At 39.4% G+C, this 23,568-nt stretch overlaps 1 protein-coding gene across 2 annotated transcripts in view; it reads left to right on the plus strand.

Annotated features, from left to right (window-relative positions):
* The first annotated feature begins 1,303 nt into the window (after positions 1-1,303).
* Positions 1,304-23,568, plus strand: part of LRRC4C (leucine rich repeat containing 4C) — a 182,212-nt gene continuing 159,947 nt past the window's right edge. Inside the window, exon 1 of one of the 2 annotated variants that reach the window (XM_017868817.1) lies at positions 1,304-3,234. The gene's annotated coding sequence lies outside the window, so the exon portion shown is untranslated. The remainder of the gene's footprint in view (positions 3,235-23,568) is intronic. The other variant, XM_017868813.1, reaches the window with a different exon arrangement.

Consider the following 23,568-nt stretch of genomic DNA (forward strand, 5'->3'; position numbering starts at 1 on the left):
AAAAAAAAAAAAAAAAAAAAAAGAGGAACATTTATTTAATCAATTCCATATATATATATATACATATATATATATAGTATTGTTTAAATTATCATTCCTAATTTCATTTATTCATATCTCAAGGTTACCTACATAAATGACAAAAAGTGAATGTCCATAGGTTACTGAAGGGGCCTTATGAAAATTATACATTGGAGAAAGAAACCAATATAAATATAATATTAATAACTATTTTGTTGGCCCAGTCCCTCTAAGGAGACCCAGTGAATTCGAAATGTGCCATCTATTTCTCTAATACGAGTTGATGGAAAAGTCCACATCCTCGAGCAGGGGATGTTGGAATTGAGTTGTCAAGCTGTCCTGGATGCCTTGTACAAACTGAACAGGCCAATTTACTGCAACACTGCATAGGCTGAAGGCTACTATCTCGCCTTTACAGTTGCTTCCTCCTGGTGAGATTATCCTGCTCGACCACAGCCTCCCTCCCCAATAGCTTTTAAGTTACTCTGGATTCTTTCTGATGAGCCTGTTCTTTTTTTTTTTTTTTTTTTTTTTTTTTTTTTGATTATTTATTTATTTGAGACGGAGTCTTGCTCTTGTCGCCCAGGCTGGAGTGCAATGGCCCGATCTTGGCTCACTGCAACCTCTGTCTCCTGGGTTCAAGCAAATCTGCCTCAGTCTCCCGAGTAGCTGGGATTACAGACGCGCGCCATCACTCCTGGCTAATTTCTGTATTTTTAGTAGAGACGGGGTTTCACAATGTTGAGCAGGTTGGTCTCGATCTCCTGACCTCGTGATCCTCCCGCCTCGGCCTCCCAAAGTGCTGTGATTACAGGCGTGAGCCACCGCGCCCAGCTAAGCAATAGTACTGTGTTAATCCTCAGTTTGGGACCAGTGTGCTTGACTAGGAGAGGCTCTTACCCTGCAACCTGAAAGCAACAGCTTTGTGTGTTTGGTGATAATTTTGAATCTTAGTGGTGATTTGATTTTAATGTCTTCCTCTTTGTAGCTCAAAACTCCTGGATTTCTGGATGAAAACAGGCAAGCTTTTCTAAAAAACTGACTTCTCCCACACAGCCTGAATTTCTTTTGCCTATTACTAACCTCCCAGCGTGGGGGTTGCTTTTAGACTCAGTTGTTCCGGCTCTGCCCTCCAGGTGGCAGCAGTGCCACATCTCAGAAGCTCCAATCCCCTCTTCCCTGACTTCAAGTGTTAATGCAATTGACCAATCAGTGCTAAGATGATGGGAGGTAATTGGGTAATTGTATTTTACTGATCACAAGCGGAGAAAGGGAAAGGGGAAAGAAAGAGGGGCAGAGGAGGGAAGGCGACTGCAGTCCGAAAGGAGCTTTTGGAAGCTAGGACCCTAAGCGTCAGGACGTGGCATTGGTCGAGAGAAAGCCTAGGCTGGCAAGAGCTGCCGCCGGCGCTGGGAGAGCATTTATTTGGGAGAAAAAGAGAGGAGAGAGCAGAGGGAGGGGGGAAGAGAGTTCAAACCGAAGTGGATGGAAGGGGACTGGGGTTTCTGCCGCGCAGGGAGCCGTGAGCCAGGGCGATGGCGCTAAGGACGGCGCGGAGCAGCTGCGCTCCCGAAATCGCGTCTCCTCGCAGAGGACTAGCAGGCTTCGGGAAGGTCTGCGCCAACGGGAACCAACTTGTGGCTCCAAAATGTACCCAACGCAGCTGGAAATGAGATCAAAGCTGCAGTTGCATTTGAGAAGGATGAGAAGAACCAGCGATTAGGAAATCTTTTTTTTTTTCTTACCCGTATTGTTCCGTTTTCTTTTTTTCTTCTTTTTCTTTTCTTTCTTTCTTTTGTCGTGTTTGTTTTTTTAATTTGCCTACCACCCCGTCTGTCCCCTCACTTCGCCCTCCCCATTTGAAATAAAAGCCCCAGTCTCAACTTACATCACCGCGGCGCCCCCGGAGCCACTGCCGGCTGATGGAGGAGAAGGGGACCCGGGGGCTGGCAGGGGCCACCGGCGAGGGACCGCATCCCGCGTCTCCCCCGTGATCCCGACCCCGATCGCGGAGTTCTGCAACACCTGGAGGATCTGGACCGGGTGCTGGGGGTGGGGGCGGAGACAGAGGAAGGAAAAGGCACCCCGAGCCTTAAAAGAAAAAAAAGAAAAAAAGTAGCGGGCGGGAGGAATGGGTTTCTTCTTGACAGCTGATGGAGGCCTTGCAAATTTTCCTCACTACCTCCGCCCCCGACCCCGCCCCCGCCCCCCCCCGCACTCACATTTAACGTGAGATTATTGAACTTCAGAGGCGAAGGAGACAGGATATAACCGGAGTTTGGAGGGGAGAGGGGAAGGTGGCTGGCCGGGTGGCTGAAATCAAAAATTCAATTGCGCACTGGGTTGTGATGAGAAATCTAATCAGATCTTTGGCGAAGGGGCCGGCCGGAAGGATGGCGAGTGGGGGGGGAGTTGCTCCCCAAATTCTTCGAAGGGGAGGCTGGGGAGACGAATTGACGATGTAAAAGGAGACTTTTTTTTTTTTTTTTTTTGGTGGTGGTGGCTGTTGGGTGCCTTGCAAAAATGAAGGATGCGGGACACAGCTCTCTCCTGGAACCGAACGCAATGGATAAACTGATTGTGCAAGAGAGAAGGAAGAACGAAGCTTTTTCTTGTGAGCCCTGGATCTTAACACAAATGTGTATATGTGCACACAGGGAGCATTCAAGAATGAAATAAACCAGGGTTAGACCCGCGGGGATTGGTGTGTTCTGACATAAATAAATAATCTTAAAGCAGCTGTTCCCCTCCCCCCCAAAAAAGGATGATTGGAAATGGAGAACCGAGGATTCACAAAGAAAAAAGTATGTTCATTTTTCTCTATAAAGGAGAAAGTGAGCCAAGGAGATAATTTTGGAATGAAAAGTTTGGGGCTTTTTTAGCAAAGTAAAGAACTGGTGTGGTGGTGTTTTCTTTTCTTTTTGAATTTCCCACAAGAGGAGAGGAAATTAATAATACATCTGCAAAGAAATTTCAGAGAAGAAAAGTTGACCGCGGCAGAATGAGGCATTGATTGGGGGAGAGAAACCAGCAGAGCACAGTTGGATTTGTGCCTATGTTGACTAAAATTGACGGATAATTGCAGTTGGATTTTTCTTCATCAACTTCCTTTTTTAAATTTTTATTCTTTTTGGTATCAAGATCATGCGTTTTCTCTTGTTCTTAACCACCTGGATTTCCATATGGATGTTGCTGTGATCAGTCTGAAATACAGTGAGTGACCTTTATTTTCTTATTTATTGGTGAAGAAAATGTCAGTTAATTTGGTGTTCTTGGTCTCGTCATCCTCTCTCTCCCTTTGGTGTTTTTTTTTTTTTTTTTTAAAGAACTGGCTATTGGGGGCCAGAAAATAAGGGAATGGGTGGCCCACGTATTTGCTTCATCTGTCTCTGCTCTCTGATAAGACAGTTTGCTATAAGGATGCAGGTTGACTGCATCTTGGGCAGACGCCTTTGCAAATGTTCACCAGGAAAAAAAAAAATCTCCCCAAGAAAGCCACTGCAGTGTGGGGTGCCAGTGCTGTGTGACTGACACTCTAGAATGCATTTAAGTTGCTTGTCAGCCGCGGAGTTAGATGCACAAATGTTTAGCTATTGGAAATCGAAGGGACTCAATTTAAATTTCATTATCCGACCCGATATTGCAGATCAACAGAATGTATTAACACAAAAATATGACAATAAACCAAGCAGATGAAGGGTGGCTTCTTGCTGGTGTATGGTTGGAGGGAGAAAGGGTGGGTTTTGAGGGGAGGAAGCTGGTGGAGAGAAGTGGCTGTACTTTCCACAATCACTCTTGCATACACATGCCCAGATGTGGTCTTCACATTACCCGGGTTCATGCCAGTGCTAAAAATGAAACAAGGAGGACCTACTTCTCTCCAACTCCACCCCCTTCTAACTGAGGACTTCTTTGGATTACAGAGAGACTGTGCATGAACTGTAGAGCAGTGACTTGGGTTTTGCCAGAAACCTTTCCAACATCACTAGTTCACAGCTCCTCAGAAAAAGGAAGAAATCTAGTGTCCTGTGGTAACTTAGAAAAGGCAGCTGAAGAAGAGGTCTATGTTGAGCATTCGTGCTTCTTATGTGCCAGCTTTGTCTTGGAAAAAGAGACCAATATAAAAAACAAAGCAGAAGGTGGAAAATGCTTAGAAAGTCTGAGCTGAGCGCCTGTAGGATCACCTTCCCTCCTCTCCCATTGCTGCCAAAGTCATGGAGCTGGCCTTTTTTACAGAACTTTCCCCCTTCACTCTTCTCTATTCCTCTCTGGGGCCTTCTATCAGAATCATAGACTCATATAACTTTAGAGCCAGAAGAGTCTCCAGAGATCTCATGTCAATAAAAAAAGGAAACTGAGGCCTAGAGAAGCTATAACTCTTTCATTAATGGCCAAACAGCATGAGACAGGTGACTCACACAAGCCTCAGAACGCCAGGCAAAAAAAAAAAAAAAAAGTCGGTTTGGGATCCAAACTGGACAGGTACACATAGCCTGGCTACTCCTGTATTTTGAATGCTGTTTTATGAGTAAGGGTCAAAGGAAGGCACTTTGGTCCTGAGAGCTTGAAATAAAACTTCTGCCAGTTTAACCTTCAAGGGTTACAAACTCCAACATTCACTGTCTCTCTTCCCTTCCTCCCTTCTTCCCTCTCTCCCTCTTCCTTTCTTCTTTTCCTTTCTATAGCATAGTGTAGATAACCCTGGCTTGAATACCATTAAAAAAAAAAAAAAAAAATCCACAACTCTGACATATCCCAAAGGAGATGAAAGGCAGCATTCTCCTGGGTCCCTTCTTAGTGTTTAATCCTGTGAGTGGTGGTCCTCAGAGAGTCATTAAAGAACTGTAGGGTTAGATTTATATTAGAGAGGTGATAATAGAAACCAGAAACATGCAGCTGAAAGCATCTGAGCCTGTTCTTACACTCACATCATCTATTCTTATCCTTTTCATTACTCCTTAACTAAACTAGCCTACAGCTGAGCACTTCTCTAATTTATTTTTCTGGGCACATGTTTCCTGTTGGAACACAGATCAGGCAATAAATTTACCAACCTATAAAAATAATTGTGCAAGATGGTTTTATTCCCTGAAATCCCCATAGACTTGTGCATATATTTTCATAGTTCTCTGCACTTTTTTTGTATTTGTTTACTTGTTTGCTTTGTTTTGCATTACCACAGTTAAGTCACCATTTGTAGACATGAAATGACTCAAGTTATATTAAGTTCTTGCTCATCTGGAACTTAGCACAATGACAAAAAAAAAAGTAAGAAGATGATGCTTTTTCACTTTATAGTTCAGTTCCTGGCTTCACATGGGAACCCCAGCCTTGGAATTAGGTTGGGTCTGCTAATTGGAAGAGATTTTCCTGCTGGTGGCTCCAGGCTGTGTGTGTGTGTGTGTGTGTGTATGTGTGTGTGTTTGTGTGTATGTGTGTGTGTGTGTGTATATGGCTGTGTGGCTGTGTGTGTGTATGTGTGTATATGTGAGTGTGTATGTGTGTGTATGAGTGTGTATGTGTGTGTGTACATAGTGTGTATGTGTGTGTATGTGTGTGTGTACATGGTGTGTATATGTGTGTGTGTATGTGTGTGTGTGTGAGTGTGTATATATATATATATATATCTTTCATTGACATCAAAATTTCTTAAGTGCTGCTCTAATTAGGTCTGAAAGCACATTCCGCTCCTTGATAGTGTCACCTCCTCCCTGTACCCTCCACGCTTAATGTACACATGCAATTGTCCTAAGAGAGAGAAAGGGAGAGAAGGGAAGAGAGAGAGAATCTGTTCAAAATTTTGGTCTGAAATGTGTCCTCCCATCCCCCTCCACTTAAACATTTTCAGATCTGGAGTTAATGGGGCATCTAAGGTGTCATCGTCTTTCATACTGGTAAATCCTTTCAGAACTCTACTGTTAGGAACCTATGGCCCACCTGGGGGTGAACACCTTTGGTTTAGTAGTCAGAGTTGGCCCTGCATTTTGGTTAAGTACTGATTCGTTTTAAACTAATTTGTTCAGAAACGCTGCATTTGTTCGTGTACTGTTCAAAGAATTAGGGCCATGACAGAGCTGGAAACTTACTTCATCAGTGGGTGTCAGGACCCAAGTTGGTGCCCACTGAAAGACATTTGTGAGTAAGCAGTTGTCTACCAGAATCTGCCGAGGACCCTATGCCCAGAAAGCTACTGGGTTTTACGAGTTTTAAAGTTCCCTTTTCAAATATCTTCTTCCTCAAATGTAATAGCTGTGCCCTTTGAGCAATACTTTTAATTTCCCTGGCTCTCAATTGTCTAGTCTGTGAGGTGGGAATTATAATATGTAATTCGTTGAATTGTTTTATGACTTAAAAGGAGTGTTGTGCAAAGCTGCAAGCATAATAGGCCCTCTAAGGATGGCTGTTTGTTATGGTTATTCTTGGATTAACATGGATTAATTTCCTGACAGTGAATAACCGTCTGGCTAAGCACTTTAACAGTTCGAGCACCTATACTTGAAAAATAGGAATTGTGCAACTCGTCTTACAGTAGTTGTCAGGCTCCTCATTTGAGGTCTTATCAGGACAGATTGGCTCAATATATTATTTTAGATGTAAAGTGCTGCCTCATACTAGAAACTGTACATTATGACTTTCTCCTAAAAGTATAGAAAAATAAATCTCAGCAAAAACAGTACTTAAATGAAATTTTACAGGGAAATAATGCAATTAATGTGCTGTGTGTGTTTTGGGTCTAAAAGTTGAGTAAGAGATTTCTGGTATTTTAAGTGTGTCATTTTAGCCACATATTACATAGCCTGGACCTGGATGTACAAAATAAAGGCACATGTCTATGTAGTTATACGATTTAAATTATATGGTATAAAATTCCATTACTAATATTAAGGCCTCCAAAACCACAATTTGGATTCACAGTTCTAGTCAAAATGAATGTTGTGTTCATTAAACAAAGTATTTACTTTGTGATGGGCTAAAGACTTGTTAGAATATATAGAATGAGGAAGATTTAATGCAGACACACACGTCATTGTTTACATGTGCACATCTTCCCACACTAGTGGTTTTCTGAGGCAAGCAGTCATGGTCACTGCTCATAATTTCATTCTCTACTGTAGCAGCCCTGTTTTCTGTCCGTTTCCTTAATATTCTTCCAGGGACCTGTTTTCCCCTTAAGAGAAAAGGAGTCCTCCTGTAGTAATTGTTATTCTTAATGTTTCATCTGTGGATGATAATAGTGCTGTTAGGCTTGGAAGATACCCGTTGGATTCTTATGTTTCTTTTCAATGAAAACAATTTGAAATCTGTGTGAATATTGGAAAAGCATTTGAAAGTTGACCGTTTTCACTGACCTTAAGAAAAGATGGAAATTCTCTATGAAAGTTCTTACCATTTGATAAATTTTCCTTTTTTTGCATGCTTCCTAACGATGAGTTAGAAATTAGGTGAAACTTGGACTCTAGCATCTTAAGTGAATTCAAATACTCAGCTTCCCACTGAGCCACGTGTGTTGCATGCATCATTTAACCTCTCTGAGCCTGTGTGCTTATCTGTAAAATAGAGGTAATAACAACTGCCTGGAACTGTCTGCCATGAGGATGAGATCAGATTGCATATGCCATGCACAGCAAGCATTCAATAAATGCACCTTTAAATGGATCATCTCTGATTTTAGTGTAGATTTGCAGAAAAAGAGATATGGACTCTGTTGGAGGGAAGCTGTCACTGTAAGTTCACGTTGGCATAGATTAAAAAAGATAAATATATAGACAGGATTAAGGTTGGAGTATAACACATAAATAGATATGACCGTTTTTGGTAAGGTCCTGCCGTTTTAAAACATATTTAGAAGTGCCTTAGTGAACACCATTCCCTCAGTAAAGATTGAAATATACTTTGTGAATTGTGGAAAATATACTCTGTGTCCATATAAACTTTGGTTAGAATGTCAAGTACTTTATAATACAGGCATAAAAATGTTAATGATCTGTAAATGGTATCATAGAAGACCCACTAAGAAGGTCAAGAATCAGTTACATCTTTCATTTCTTCAAAATAATTTTTGTGGAGAAATGTTAATTTGACCATTGAAATTTAATTAGGCTGATCTTGTGGCTGAGATACTGTGCTTATAATACTTTCTGAATGCAAGGGTTTTGTTATGTCCTCAGCCCCTCAGAAGAACAGCTGGCAAAGAGTAGGCATGCAGTAAATACTGCTTGAATGAACTTAGTTTAAGAAACACCTCCTCTAAATAATTCAAATGCATGCATATACAAGAATGTATGCAAACACACGCAGGCCACGCACATACATACTGGAAGCCTGGTTTTGGGGAATTTATAGAAGCCTAATAACAAAAGCTAATGAGTATACTGACTGAATACACACACACACATACACACACACACACACACACACGCACAGTAACATTAAGTTGCTTATGTTGGAAAACCTGAGGTCTGAAAGTCACGTGATGCGGTGTGTATTTCTTATTCTTGGTGTTGTCATTAATGAACTGTGACATTTTGTACAAGTCAACTTACCTCTCTAGGTTCTATATTCTCTTCTGTTAGATGAAGTAAAAACTAAGGTTACTTCCAGCATTAAGATTTTCAGATCCCGAGTTCATAATTGACTACCTTGGAATTTAGTATTCCCAATATTAAAAATATATAATTATTGATCTTAGGAAACTAGTTATTAAAATGTGAAGAAGAATCCCATAGTATTCTGTAAGAAAGGCAGAATTGTGTTAAAATGGCAGATATGTGGGTAAAAAGGTGAAGGAATGCTCAGTCTGTAGAGGAAATACTTCGAGATTTGGAATAGACAAAACTTGGATTTCAACTTTGTTTTATCACCTGTTACCTGGAGCCCCTAAATTTGTCAATTAACCTTGTTAATCCTCGGTTTCCTCAAATGTAAAACTGACTTTATTTTTTGCGTCATTTTGGGAGCAATAAAATGTCTTAAGTATTTGGCACATAACTGGCACTCAATGATTGCTAGCCCACTTTCTTTTCTTTGAAATCTTTGGTTATTTCAAACAGAAATGGGAAGATTTAACTAACATTTAAGAGCCTGTGAGTGTTTTGCTTTACTTTTATGGAGTATATAAATAAAGATTTCCCGCCAGCTTTGCTATCCAAGTTGGTGATATTATTTTTGATCATGGTTTTCAATGTCAATCAAATTCATAATGAAGTCTAAAATAATGAAAACTTATGTAAAGTTAATATACTTGTCTTTCAACTTTGCCACAGGCTTGTTAGAGCTTTCTGCACTTAGGAAAGCTTTCAACACTTCTGGGATTTACAAGTATCTAGTAGTCCCTTCTTACCTGCAGTTTCACTTTTGGTGGTGTCAGTTACCTGTGGTCAACCGAGCAGAAATTTTAAGAGAAAGAGACTATATTCACATAATTCTATTACAGTATGTTGTTATAATTGTTGTTAATTTTTACTATGCCTAATGCATAAATTAAACTTTGTCATAGATATGTCTTTACAGGAAAAATTATAGTTTATGTAGGGTTTGGTACTATCTGGTTTCAGGCATCCACTGGGGATCATGGAATGTATCTCCTCCACCAACAAGGGGTACCAGTGTAATTTAATAAAAACATTAGTAACCACCATTTCTTGAGCATTTGATATGCACCAGGCACTGTAATGAAAATATAACATGTATTTTTTTTCCTTAATCCTCACTTAGAAACACAAAGAGGCTAGGTAATTTGTCTAAGGTTATATAGCAACTAAATGGTGAGGCTGGGAATAAGAACTGCATATCTCCTGACTTTAGAACCCAAAATCGGAATCAGTAAAGTGAAACTTGTTGACTTGGTAACAAATAAACATAGCAGTTCACTATTATGTAACCTAGTACTCAATCTGAATGTTTTCACTGGGCTTGAGATGTCTGCAGTTTCCCTTCCCCCTATTTCCTGAAATGAAAGTTCTCCAGCTGCTTAGGTCATATATACCTTCCATATATTTGTCAGTCCTCAGTCATTTCCAAGTATGCCCTTAAGTATAGAAGTGACTTCTAAGAAAGACTTAGGCAAAATTGTCCCAACTCACTGAACATATCTAATGGACAGAAAGATTTTGCAAAATGTTATAAGGCATCTAGAAATTCATAATTATATGAGAAATATGGTCAATGCTAATAGTAAGGTTAGAGTTTAGATATGATATGCTATAAACCAGATGAGGTCCTAATTGTGAGGACCCAACACCTAATGTTAGTCCTTCTTGTGTTTGATCTCTCCGTAACACGATCCCATCACCTGCCTCTGCTTTCCTGAAACCCTTCCAAGGGTTTGAGATACTCCTCATTGATCACTTTCTTTATTGAGATTACTTTATCCTCCTATTTTCCTAATCTTCTCCTTAAATAATGAGGGCTTCGCCCTTTGAGTCACTTCTACTCCCAGTCTCTCTGCATTCCTGAAAGACAAAAGTTGGGGGTGTTTTGAGATGAATCTCAAATCCTGGCTAACCTGTGTATGCTGAAGACTAATAAGCATCCATTGCCAGCAAGATCCCACTTAATTACCTGAGTCTCCTACAAGCCTTGCAAACTTAATACTCCATCTGAAACTGGTTATTTTTTTCTCCAGAAACCTAGATATGCACCAGGCACTGTACTGAAAACACAGCATTTTTTTTTAACTCTTTAATCCTCACTTAGAAAACAGAAACAAAAACTTGGATATTTACAGTTTTAAATGATATCAATATCTCTTTAACCTGCCTCTGGTCTACCCAGTCATCAAATCCAATCTACTTACTCTCTTAAAGTCAGCTTTGGTCTGTCTCGCTATGGCCTTGGTCCAGATTCTAGCACTTTTCTCTTAGATCGTCTCTAACTAGTCTTTCTGATAATGCCAACTTTTCCTCAGATAGTCCATTACTCGTTCTTCCTCTAGATGTATCATCCTAACAAGTAATGCTGAACATCCTCTTTATATTCTCGAAATATGTTTTTAGAATAAAATCCAGACTCTTCTCAACAGCACGGTCCAGGCAGCCTATTCACACCCTCTCCCATCTGCCTGCCATGCTAAATGTTTTAGTCCTCTGGGGACAAGCCAGGTTAGTTTGAACTCAAACTTGGTGAGAGCTAATCCATTTGCCTAGGATATGATCTTCATATCTCAAGTCTCAGAGCAAGTTACTGCCTTTGGGAACATCTTTCCCAGCTCCCCTAAGCCCACTGTCCTCTGTACACAAACATTTTGTTCATATATTTATGATAGCTCTTACTATTGTTATATGTATTTGGCAAAACCCACTAAACTGTGGCTTCTTTTAGAATATGGATCTCATTAACTGGGTGCAGTGGCTCATACCTGTAATCCCAGCACTTAGGAGGCTGAGGCAGGTGGATCACCTGAGGTTGGGAGTTTGAGACCAGCCTGACAAACATGGAGAAACCTCGTTTCTACTAAAAATACAAAATGAACCGGGCGTGGTGGCGCATGCCTGTAATCCCAGCTACTCGGGAGGCTGAGGCAGGAGAATCGCTTGAACCCAGGAGGCGGTGGTTGTAGTGAGCCGAAATTGTGCCATTGCACTCCAGCCTGGGGAACAAGAGTGAAACTCTGTCTAAAAAGAAAAGAATATGGACCTCATCTTGTTCTTCTTGTCATCTCTCACATCTAACTAACATAGTACATAGGGATTTTCCATGTATCTGGGGAGAACTAATAAATGAGTGGCCTCATCTAACACGTCTTTAAGGTGAAGAAATTACTTTAATTCAGTTTATGATATAGGCCATTATTTTCCCAATATTTTATTGTTAAGATCAAGTTTTATTATTTTCCTGTAGGGACCCATTTTCATAACTACTTTGCATAATAAAACATTGCAATTTTTTTTTTATTTTTAGTAATAAACAACATGTACCTGGCAGTCATCATTTTTTGAATGTACTAGATGAACATTTAAATCAAATGATTTTATATAAATTGAGCCAAAAGCAAAGGTGCTTTAATTATCTTATGCAAGTACATGAGTATGTGTATGAAATCTAGTTGGCTTTTTGAAATATTGATAATAGCTGTCATTGAGGATCTCATTTTTTAAAATAGTTCTGTAAATATATTTTAGTGCTAATTTTATATTCTAATGTATAGCTCCTCATAGGCTTACTGCAGGTGTAATAATGCTCAGTCCTCACTGACACTGTTCACAAAGTCTGCTGTTCGCAAAAATTACATAAAAAAGGTGGTCCTTGGAGTTGTGCATTGCACACGCCTCACAGTTGTATGAAGCAGGCCTTCCTACTCATGAATGATTATCAAAAAGGAGAATGTGAATTTTAAATTTGACTAGTGTCCATAAATGGACTAATACAACAAGAGATTAAAAATATCTCCCTTATAAAAGTACCTTCATTAAATATAGAAAATAATGAGCTGCAATCATTTTTGACAACAGGTGAACACCTGGCTTCGTGGAAGCCAGGCATACATACGTTCATAGACATCACTTTGACTCCATGCTCCATAAGGATATTTCCTCCTTTCTCTCCTGAGGAGCAGCAGAAAACACTGGATTACATGAAGGAAAGTGGTAAATGATATGATACTGTTTAATTATGGCTGAATATTATCTTGCAATTTTGAAGAGAAATGTCTCAAATATGTTGAACTGGAGTATTTGTGTTTTCATATTAATAGTTCTTTTTTAAAGTTTTTCTTCTAGTTTTAGATTATTTCTAGTTCAGAGAGTAATATTATTAATCTCTAATAATAGCAGATGATAAAGCATTAATAGTCATGCTTCATCATGCTTTTGAAATCCAGTGATTTATTTTAATCCTTTCAACAAATTTTAGCCCCAGAACTTCCAAAGGAATTATTTCCTGACCACTATATTCCTTATGATAAAGCATGAGGATTTGGGAAGGTGTGCCAGGGAAGATTTTTTTTCTTTCTTTCTTTTTTTTTTTTTTTTGAGACAGAGTCTGGCTCTATCACCCAGACTGGAGTGCAGTGGTGCAACCTCGGCTCACTGCGACCTCCACCTCCCAGGTTCAAGCGATTCTCCTGCCACAGCCTCCCAAGTAGCTGGGATTACAGGCAAATGCCACCACGCCCAGCTAGTTTTTGTATGTTTAGAAGAGACAGGGTTTCACCGTGTTGGCCAGGCTGGTCTCAAACTCCCGTCTTTGGGGGATCCGCCAGCCTCGGCCTCCCAAAGTGCGAAAGATTTATTTAGAAGAGCCAGTGATGAGTGTTGTCTTAGTTCTTGCCAAACTACAAACTGTTGAGACAACACTTGTAAACAACCTCCTAAGACAACTTCTTGGGAGGGGTCCATTTGCTTTAGCTCATCAATTTTGACCAAGTCACGTTGGGGATGTAGGAGAATTTAGCCATCCAATTATATGTGTTTATTTCTTGCTAAAGTAGGAGTGTGTATCTGGGAGTAGGGGTCCACAGATTTTTAAAAAAGCCCTTTTCTGATGATGACTAATACAGTTCCCTAATTATTAAAATAACCTGTTATCGTCGATGTGGTCCTGCCTAGAACAAGTTGACTGATTTATTTGTGATGCTTTAAAAGACATCTTATTGTCAGTGCAGCCGAACATTTTTGTTTGTTATTAATCTAAAGAACTGTAGTAATAAGGAATTTATTTTCAGGGCAATAGACATGTTTTCTTTCAACTAATGGTTTGATAATGATGGTGGGAACTTCAATAACTAAGATATGAATGTTCTGAAAAAGGTGCATGACACTTGAAAATGTAGAGATGTGCCTCTCCTGAATGATTTTACAGTTGAACCTGAGCCAGATCTCAGAGTGTGCCGATTTTTACAACCTTAGGGGAAAGAGAGAGACAGATTGAGAAAGTTTTGGGGGAGAGAGCTCATCCTGGATCTGCTGTTCTGATCTGGGCAGAAAGAATGCCCATAGCTTAGTTAGCTGATCTCTAGAGAGGCTCACCTCAGCAGACACCACAGCACGTGTGTGGAAGAATGAATTCAAATACATTATGGGGAGGAATCTAGAGGACTCTGATTTTTACTAACTGAAAAGGCAAAAAGTCAGAAGCTACCCTAAAAGAGTTAACATCTACACAGTGGTGTTCAGGAAGGCAAGAATGGAACTATGAAGGCTTTCTCTGTATTGTTTTGAACGTTGCCATGGCAATAGTTTCCAGCAGAAGTTACATGTTTTTCAATTCCCCAAAGCAGCAAGCAGCCTTTCCCTCTCTTTCTCACCCTCTCTGCATCCATCCCTATCCGCCTTCATCCTTAGTCCTCCCCATCCCTTTTCTCCTCCCTCTGTCCTTTTCTTTTGTTCTCAAGTCCCTCTACCATTCCCTATTAACAACAAAAAATTCCAACTCCAAGAGGTCGCTTTTGGGCAGAATGCGAGTCAGACATATAGTCTTCTATCCGGGTTTCTGTTTTCCCCCGTCTGTTTACGTATTAAAGACCTAATTAAACGGAAGCTGTGGATGGAAGCAGGGTTGGGGCTTTCCCTTGTTGGTAGGACACAGAACATATTATAATGGTTGGTGTTGTGGCGATATGTTAATTGGATCGCTCGAGGCAAGTGCAGAGCAGCAGTCTCTGACAATTAGAAAGAACAATGACTTTACTATGAGTGAGCCCACTCTCTTAACCAGTGGAAGGATTAGCATGCATTGCAGGTCTCTGGAAGGTTCCTGTAGACTCCGAGAGGGATCTGCAGTTGGAAATGCCTCCTGTCTCTTTACAGCTATGCTGCTGCCTCTCCTTTAGCTTACTTTCCTGCCAAGGGAAGAGGAGTGAGAGGATAGTAAGATCTGGTTTACTGGGCTGATGCGGGACCCTGTCGCAGACCTGAGCCATGGGATATATTGCAGGGATGTTAAGAAGAAATCTTTGCCTGCTTAATGCACGTGGCCAGTGAATTGTGAAATGGGTCTCATTAGAGCCTTTCATATCCCGGCATGTGCCAAAGTGCTTTGCCGGCACAGCGCCATCACTTCAGGTCCAACCCTTCTGCTGTTCACTGCAGCCAAGAAGGGACAGAGACTCTGTCTGTATTAAAGCCTTCAGTCCCATCTCTCTCTGTCTACTGTTCATTGTAAGGTTCCTCTGGGCCTTTCAGTCCAGCCAGGGATGAGGCCCATAGTATCCCCTAGGTGTTTATAGAGAAGAAATATTAAGAATTTTGAGCATCACAGATGGATTTCAGGCAGCCAGTGGGTGCTGGCACCCAGATGTTTCCTCTTTTTCCCAGGGCTGGCACTGAAACTGTATCTAGACTTCCCTGCAAATATGCACAGATACTCACCTGCAAGAAAGGATGAGTAGGTTCAGGGCCGAGTAAATCATCAAGGACTTATTTGTTAGATAAAAAGGAACACTTTACTTTTTCTCAGATTCATATACTAAAGATTTTAAAATGAAATTATATCTCCCAAAGCATAGTCCCATAAGTAATACTAATAAATGCCATATACTGAGTACTAACTGTATGTCAGGCACTGTGCCTGTCTCTTATTTAGAATGCCCCTTGAGTCCACAAGGTTGGTGAATGACATAACAGCACAGACACGGAAGCCAGACTAGTAAGAGCTCTGTTACCTCTTAGATCTGTGGTTTCAGGCAATTTATTTATAATTCTGAACCTCAACTTTCTTATGTGTGACATAGGCATGATTACATAGTAATTACATAGTACAGGATCGTAGTGAGTCAGAATTGAAATAATTCACATAGAACTTTTAACAGAGTGCTTGGCACATGACAATACTCAAGCTATGACTTGTAAAAAGATAAGAGACATTTTCTTACAATATTGTAAAGTAATTACTAAGCATGTATCTCCAGAAGAAAGGTGTTAAAAGTAATTACGGGCAGATTGTTTAATAAAAATGGAAATATGGCATAAGAAAATGAGTTTCTGAATTTGGAATAGTGTAATTCCTGATGTTTTCTGTGTAGCGCCGTAGTTTGGAAAGTAGAATTGATGAAATCAATGAAACAGATTTGTTGCATTTGTTCTGGGTAGATGATTTTTATCCATCCATATTTGAGTTTTCTTTTGGGACTGGGGCTGTCTCAGTTGTGATGCCTTGAATTTGAAATAAGAAGGGAAAAATCTAGTGAGGTTAAGCAAAAAAAGACAATTTGCTAACATGTGTAACTGAAAAGTCCTATAGTACATGGAGGGAGTTCAGGTGTAGTTTGATCCAGATGTTCTCAATGTCACAGGGACTCCTGCTCTGTTTTCCCTGTATTTCTCTTGGCATAGTCCTCTTCCATGTTCTATTTTAATCAAGACATTGTTCTGCATTCCCTCAAACATCACCACAGAAAGTTCCACAGTTTTGTCCCAGCACTCCCAGTGAGCACCCTGAGATCACAGCTGATTAGATTAGCTTATGTCATATTTCTACTCATAAACCATCATTGGCTTTAAGGGAAGGGAGTAGAGGGTCAGTGCATCCCCAAATGGAACTCAGGGGCTACTGAGAGGTAACAGAGATTATGTGCTGGAGACAAAAACCACTAATATCTATCATTTATCTGGTGTTAGAGAGTGAGAAGGACAAGTTGCTATGTTTCACAATGTAACTTGCTACAAGGGTTAATTTTGTTTGTGCTTCTCTGTAATGCTATATTGTATATAGGTATTGAAGTTTTAATAACTAAGGAATTGTGTTCTTCCAGCAAATCATCTGGCTGAAGTGATCAATTTTTCAGTGGAACAACTTCATCTGCATTCATGCTATTTTTGTATTATTCCTCTCATCTCTTAGAAACAGGTCTTTGTTTTTGAGAGAGAATTTACAAGTCCTTTTTTGGAAATGAAGAAACAAAAGCAAAAACAAAATAATCATCTTCAGTCAATAACACTGGTAGAGGATCTTTAAAAGGCCTTGAACGCCCACACTCCTAGTCACTTGCCCCGGCCATAGATGTACTTCCATCCAGCTTTGATTTAATCTAACTGTCGTTGCAAAGGTCTTAGCAGTGACATATGCCATTCCAGATCTCTCCATTCTGCCTACCCACAGATGGTGATCTAGGCCACGTGACACGTTTTTTTCTTCTTCATAGGCAAGGTGACGGAAATACATATCTGGCCTTTGGATACAAATATTTGTTAAGAAGCTCTGTTCAAAGGACATGACTGCTTGCCAAGTTCAAGGACTTATCTCTTTTGAAGTCTTAATACTGTGTGTTCCATATTGGGAACACTGTACTTACTTAATTCTTACTTATGCAGTGACATGCTCAGAATTGAGAATCAAACCAAGTTAATATATTTCTTATAAAAGCTATGGGAGAACAAATGACTGGTGGAGAAGGTTTTTCCTGGAAAGTTAAAGCAATGGAGGAGACTGCCGCTTTTTTGAGTACCTGTTATATGCAATACAATAATAGTAACAGTAGTGAGTTATTTTATATACTTTATCTCATTGTACCCTTATGACAACTGCAATAATAACAACAATAATGCAAAAAAAATCAGTGATAGGTAACATTTATGGAGTGGTTGCTGTGAGTAGGCACCATCTAAAGGTTTTACCTTTGTAAAGACGTTGAATCTGCAAGCAAATAAGCAGTAAGCATCCTTTTTAAAGGTGAGAAAGGGAAATTCGAATAAGCTCAATGACTTACCCATGTCACAGAGACAATAAACGGCAGAACTCTACTTTGAACACTTGGTCAAGCCAGTGGTTTTTCTACTATGCTGTGTTGCCTCTCACATGGGACTACTTACTACTACTAATTAATAATAATAATAATAATAATAATAATAATAATTTGATACTGGATTTCTTTTAGTTTAAAGAAGTAACACCGAGAAAGACCTGTAACTCTTTCCCTTAGCCTCACTGCCTTTTTTACTTCCCTCCTCTTTACCCTGCTTCTTATCCTGGGTTTTCTCAGTTTGATAACCTGTTACAGTATTTTGCCTCTAGTTTGGCCAGGGCAGCTGCCCAGCCACAACTCTGGATATCTGAAAGTAAAACTTCTTCTGCTTCATTTATTTAAAATATATCAACCCTTTGAGATCGCCACAAATAAACCACAAGGGTCTTTAAGGAGGACTTACTCTTTTCTTATGTTGGGAAGAGTGAAGAAACATTTAATATCCCAGCGGTCCCTGGCAACTGAACTTGCAAAGTCTGTGCAGATATCAGTTGGCAGGCCTCATTCCTTAAGATGTGGTGATACTAAGAGTCACAAACTTAGCTGCATAAGGCTGTGCCACATATTTCCTGTCTCAGTGGTATCCATTAGAAGACATTCTCCTCTGTGTATAGAACAAGGAAATTGGACTTTTTCCTCCATAACTCTTAACACTCTTTACCTTTTCCTACCTGGATGGTACGTGGGAGAGGCAGGAAGAGATATAGTCATATAGCTCTGGGATACTGTCATTGCCGCCTTTCCCATGAAGGTACTAAGCAAAATTACCATTTTCAGCTTCTGTGGGCATTGGTCCAGATGGGAGGCAATGCCCACAATCAGTTTCCTTACTCCTTCAGCATATCACCCTTTATTGTGCTTATGACACAGGCACTGCAGCAGCAGAGAAGACAGGCACAACACAGCGTGACTGCAGAATCTATGGACACAAACACTTGTTCGCTTGCATAAACACACACACACACACACACACACTTGATTCCCACCAATTTATCTCAGCGTCCTGAATTCCCACATGACTTCTCCTGAAGGGCATTCTAGAGATGTGTGCTACTTATCTTTCTCTGTTATTCAAGGTACAAGGAGAAAGAAGTGCATATTGAGGCAATACACTATAGATTCAGGGTATGGTTTGACATCTGAAAAGGATTTTCCTTATTGCCTGCTCCATATTTGACAGAACACCTTCTGTACAAAGAATTGAAAAGTAGCTTTAATATCAGCCGTGGTTTTTTAGCCCTAAATCAAAGACCTTTTAAAGACAAATGGAAGAGGACTGGAGCTAGTCACTATTTTATAATATTTGAGCCACTGCTTTCTGTCCCTTAGGGCTGGCAAGACAGAGCAGGCTCTTGCTTCCTGTTGTCTCTAGAATGTGTCCCTTCCCTATTCTAACTCAGCATTTAAGCACTTATCAGGCCCAGGTGACTATAATTGTGGCCTGATTTGCCCTTCTCCTTCCAGTCCATCTTTGTCATGTTATTTATCTTCCAAATAATTGCAAAGCACTGTTTTAATGCAGTTCTCCTACTAACCAACCTTCACTTGTAAAATAAATGCCAGGCCCTGTAACCAAAATCTCCTCCAGAGAGCCTCTCTATCTCAGCTCCTCCTCTCTCTCAATTCCAATATGTATTTCTTGGCTATGCCATATTGGTTTTCATTTTCAATATCCTGTTTTGCATGAGTAATTTTTCTATGTGCTTATTATTTGTTCCTGCTTTTAGCAGGAAGGCTCTCTGAGGTCAGCCCCTTGACTTCCACCTCTGGGTCCTCACCTTCCTGCCTTACATGTAATGGATAGTCTATAGATGCTTTGTGATTGAAAGAATGTTCTTCACAAGCTTCCAACTGCTGATCTTAAACAAAATTTTTTAAAATTCAAATGAAATTATAACTTTTTTGTTGGATTTTTATTAATCTTTCTAATAGATAGCCCCATAGACTCCACTTGGGGCCAGGCAAACTTCTCCATTAGGGGAACCCACCTAGCAGTGTGTGGACTTTGAAATAAAAGCAACTCTCTTTTGCTGAGTCTCCTGTGGTGTCTCTTTAGAGAGCTGGTATTGGATGAGCAGTAATTTAGAGCTCTAGGTCTCCTGCAGCTGTTTGCTTAGCAGACACATAGAGCTCCCTAGTCAAAGCAACCTGCTTCTGTGGGCTCCGTTGTGCTTCAGAGGGCTACCTGCTTTTGTTGTTCTGTAGTATGGATATGAAGGGTAGATTTCCCAGGATTTCCCAAGGGAAACGTTCATGTGTACAAGATGTTTCTTTCTCCAGTCTCCCGTTCCATTACAGTTATAAGGAGCAGGATGAAATTGTTACATTTAATGTTTCAAATCTCCCCCTGTTTGCATATTATTCTAATATGTAGCAGTGGTCCCTGAAGCTAGATTGCCAAATGGGCAGGTGTAATGATGAATCTTGCAATAACAGATAGAGGCAAAAAGGTAGAATGTAGTGTATTTCTCACATAATTAAATTTATATGTTTAAAAGACAGACTCAGACTCATTTATTTTTCTCTTGTCATTTCATTGGGATCAAAATATCCTTTTGTTAAATGTGAATGATTATGATAGTAGGAGGTATTTTTTAAATTCTAACGTATATGCTTAGCAAGATATAAAGTCATGTAGATACAATTGCACAAGTGTGTGACAAATGACCACCATGTCTGTTATTCACTTCGGTAGTCTAGGACACTGCCATAAGCTATAAACATTAGAGCCCCTGAAAATAACCTTGAGCAGGCGATTGCAAGTGAAATAGGAAATATGGGTGCATTTCACTTGTAGCTTCTTAGCAGTACCTTTGTAATGGCTGTTTCCCACTGCTGAATGCAGCTGTCAAAGTTGACATTCCATTGAGGATGCTGCTATGCTCTGGTTATAGGACTATATGCTCTGGTTGTAAGTTACTTCTTGTCTGAGCCTCATGTTTTGTAAAATAAGGAGTTTATGATGCTCTCTGGTATTCTTTTTAGCTATCTAAGAGTCTGAGCTATTTCACAGAACTATTTAAAGGTAACAGGACTGTCTTTGCCAAAGAGAATGGAAATACATTTTGCTAGTTCCCCTTCTCAGACATTTTGGATGGCTTATTTCCTGTCTTTGCCACTTCTTGCCCCCCTCTGTGTCCTTTTTCGTGATGCTTATCAAATGTATTTATTTCTGCTACTATCCATGTCTAGCCAAGTCCTTCATATTTCAGCTCCTGTGTGTGTGTGTGTGTGTGTGTGTGTGTGTGTATGTGTCTATTCCACAGGGTAAGCACTTAATTTCAGACTAGCTTCCACTAATTAACTACAAAATTAAGTAGGTGAATTCATTGATTCAGCACTTGGTTTGATGTTTATATTAACTCATTGAAAGGGAAGCCCTGGATGTGGCCAGAGGCTTGACGGGAATCTTTCATTCCCCTCTGGAATCTCCTTTGACTTCCCACACTAGATTTCTATCTTGCTATTTCTCAGAAGTATTCATGCTTTTGGGGAACAGCCAAGTGACCAAAGCTGTATCAGATAGGAATACCATTCTTTGTGACCATAGAAATAATCATTTCTTGTTCTTTTTCTGCCCCAGTTTACTGGCCACAGCTCCGGCTCTACTTTTGATACACCTGGAGAATGCTCTCTGAATGCCTACCAAGATTAAAGTGATAGGTCTTCAATGTCAAATGCCCTATAGCCACTGCCCACCTGCCCCCTACTTTGTGGGGAAAGTAGACGTATACTCTTGGTTGAAATCCTCACCTTGTTTCTACCAGAAAGAATGTAGGTAGGAAGCCGTAACAGCTTCCACACCCATGTCAGAGCAATCAACTAGTATTCAGCAAAAGTTCTATCTATTTTCATTTCTGTTTCCAACAATGATATCTTGTTTCATTCGTCTTTGCCTTAGCATATAATAACCACAAGTAAGTGACAGGTATGTTGGCTATTTGTCACAGAATTGTGTCTACAATTTTTTGAACATTTTTCTCCATTTATGTAAAGATTTATGGCTTCTTTCAAACCCTGAAAATAGTATCTAGCAGATAAAATATGTTTTATGATAAAATAGACTGGAACATGGTTTGTAATAGAGTAACAACCATCGTAAAGAGGCCTTTTCTTGGAGCCCATCCAAGCAGGTCAGTAACTTGTCTAAAGTAATTGGATTAAGAGAAAAATGTGGGATGAAATATATGTTCTCTGAATTTCTATACCTTCTGTATTTTGTGTCCCTGTTAAAAGTCCTGAATTAAGCAGCATTGCCTTAAGGTAGTGTATTTGTTCTACTTATTGAATTATATGCACTGATCATTAGGATAAGTTGACCTTATCTTCCCACTGCAGCATTACTAGTTGCCTTTTTCATTGTTCCCCAGTGCTTCACGCATAACCCTACCCTAACACTTACCACGTTATTTAGTAATTATACGTTCGTCCTCTATCTTCCTCCATGACTCTAAGCTTTGTCTCTTCAGGGAGCCAGACTTCCTCTTTGTGTACCTCTTTAATACATACTGCCTATTAAATCAATATTGAAAGAAAATAAATGAAATAGTGAACACTTAAAGCTTAAAGTGTATTTAAAGCAATACTTAATTTATCTGATAATACTACAATTTGAATTTTAGTAAACTTTTATTTTGCAAAACTCAGTATCACAGTGTTTTAAATAATAGTGCCATTAAACTCATCATATAAATTAGCGTCTTAAGTCGCTATTTTGAGTCTTAATCATATTGACACATGGCTTTAAAAATGTGGTTGAATTAGTATAACTAAAAGAACTAATTAGTTTCAATCAAGTTACCATTTCGCAGGGACAAAAAAAGAAAGAGTAAATCACAGGTTTACACTCCGTTCACAGAGTCTGAATAATTTAACTAATACTTTTATAATAAGACATACTTTCCTCCAACATGATTTTTGGTTGAAACTTTGCACCAAAAGAAGATAATTTCATTGACATTATCATTTCTCACTAGCAGATACTTTACTGCTTTTTCTTAAATGTGCTAGGAGTGGAACAGACTTTGAGGCAATTTTTCTTTCATTTGGGGTCTTATACGTCTTTTAAAATGTAAAAAAAAAAAAAAAAAAAAAAAAAAAAAAAAAAAACAAACTAACAAAAAGCTGCAGGAAATTTACCCTCCCTCCTCAATAATCTCTCCAATGGATCTTGGTTAAAGAATAGATGATTCTTAGAATAAATTTATATGGAGTATCCACAAAGCCAGAACTCATAGCTGCCTTATTATCTATTTTATGTAGGCTTAAACTTTTGAATCAGGAAATCAGACATGGGTGATCAAGGAAGGTTTGGGCCCATTATGTTTTCAGATATTCATTTCACCTGATTGCTTGAGTCTACATAATTGGATTCATAGTATTCCACAGTTAGTGAATGACTTTTGTATTTGTTTTTGTTAAGGCCAATGGAGAAAAATGTTAACCATAAAATATCCACCAAATATCTATTTATTTTCTTATGGAAATTTCAAAATATTTTCCTATCACAGGTTTCATTTTCTTATGAATTTGTACTCAATGAAAACCTCTCAGCTTTCTGGAACTTCTGAATACATCTGTATTTTGTTTCTGTTCAGTTTGGAGGATTCCATTGTAATGTGCAGATATGGATTGATGTATCATACCAAGGTTTTTCATGCTATTTTATAGCACTGACTTTCAGATAGAACCAAAAGGAACGTAGATTAAATGGTAGTATGATTGGAATTATATTAATAACTGCATAAGTGGGAGATATCACAAGTGGCCTGGTCACTCTGGTTCAATCCAATTTGTGAAAATCATAGGACATGATAGAATAAAATGTTACTATGTGACTCCCTGGGTCTAGGATGCAGTTGTGAAATGAA

This window comes from Rhinopithecus bieti, unplaced genomic scaffold (genome assembly GCF_001698545.2).
Source record: "Rhinopithecus bieti isolate Rb0 unplaced genomic scaffold, ASM169854v2 scaffold_388, whole genome shotgun sequence".
In the NCBI taxonomy this organism is placed as follows: domain Eukaryota; kingdom Metazoa; phylum Chordata; class Mammalia; order Primates; family Cercopithecidae; genus Rhinopithecus; species Rhinopithecus bieti.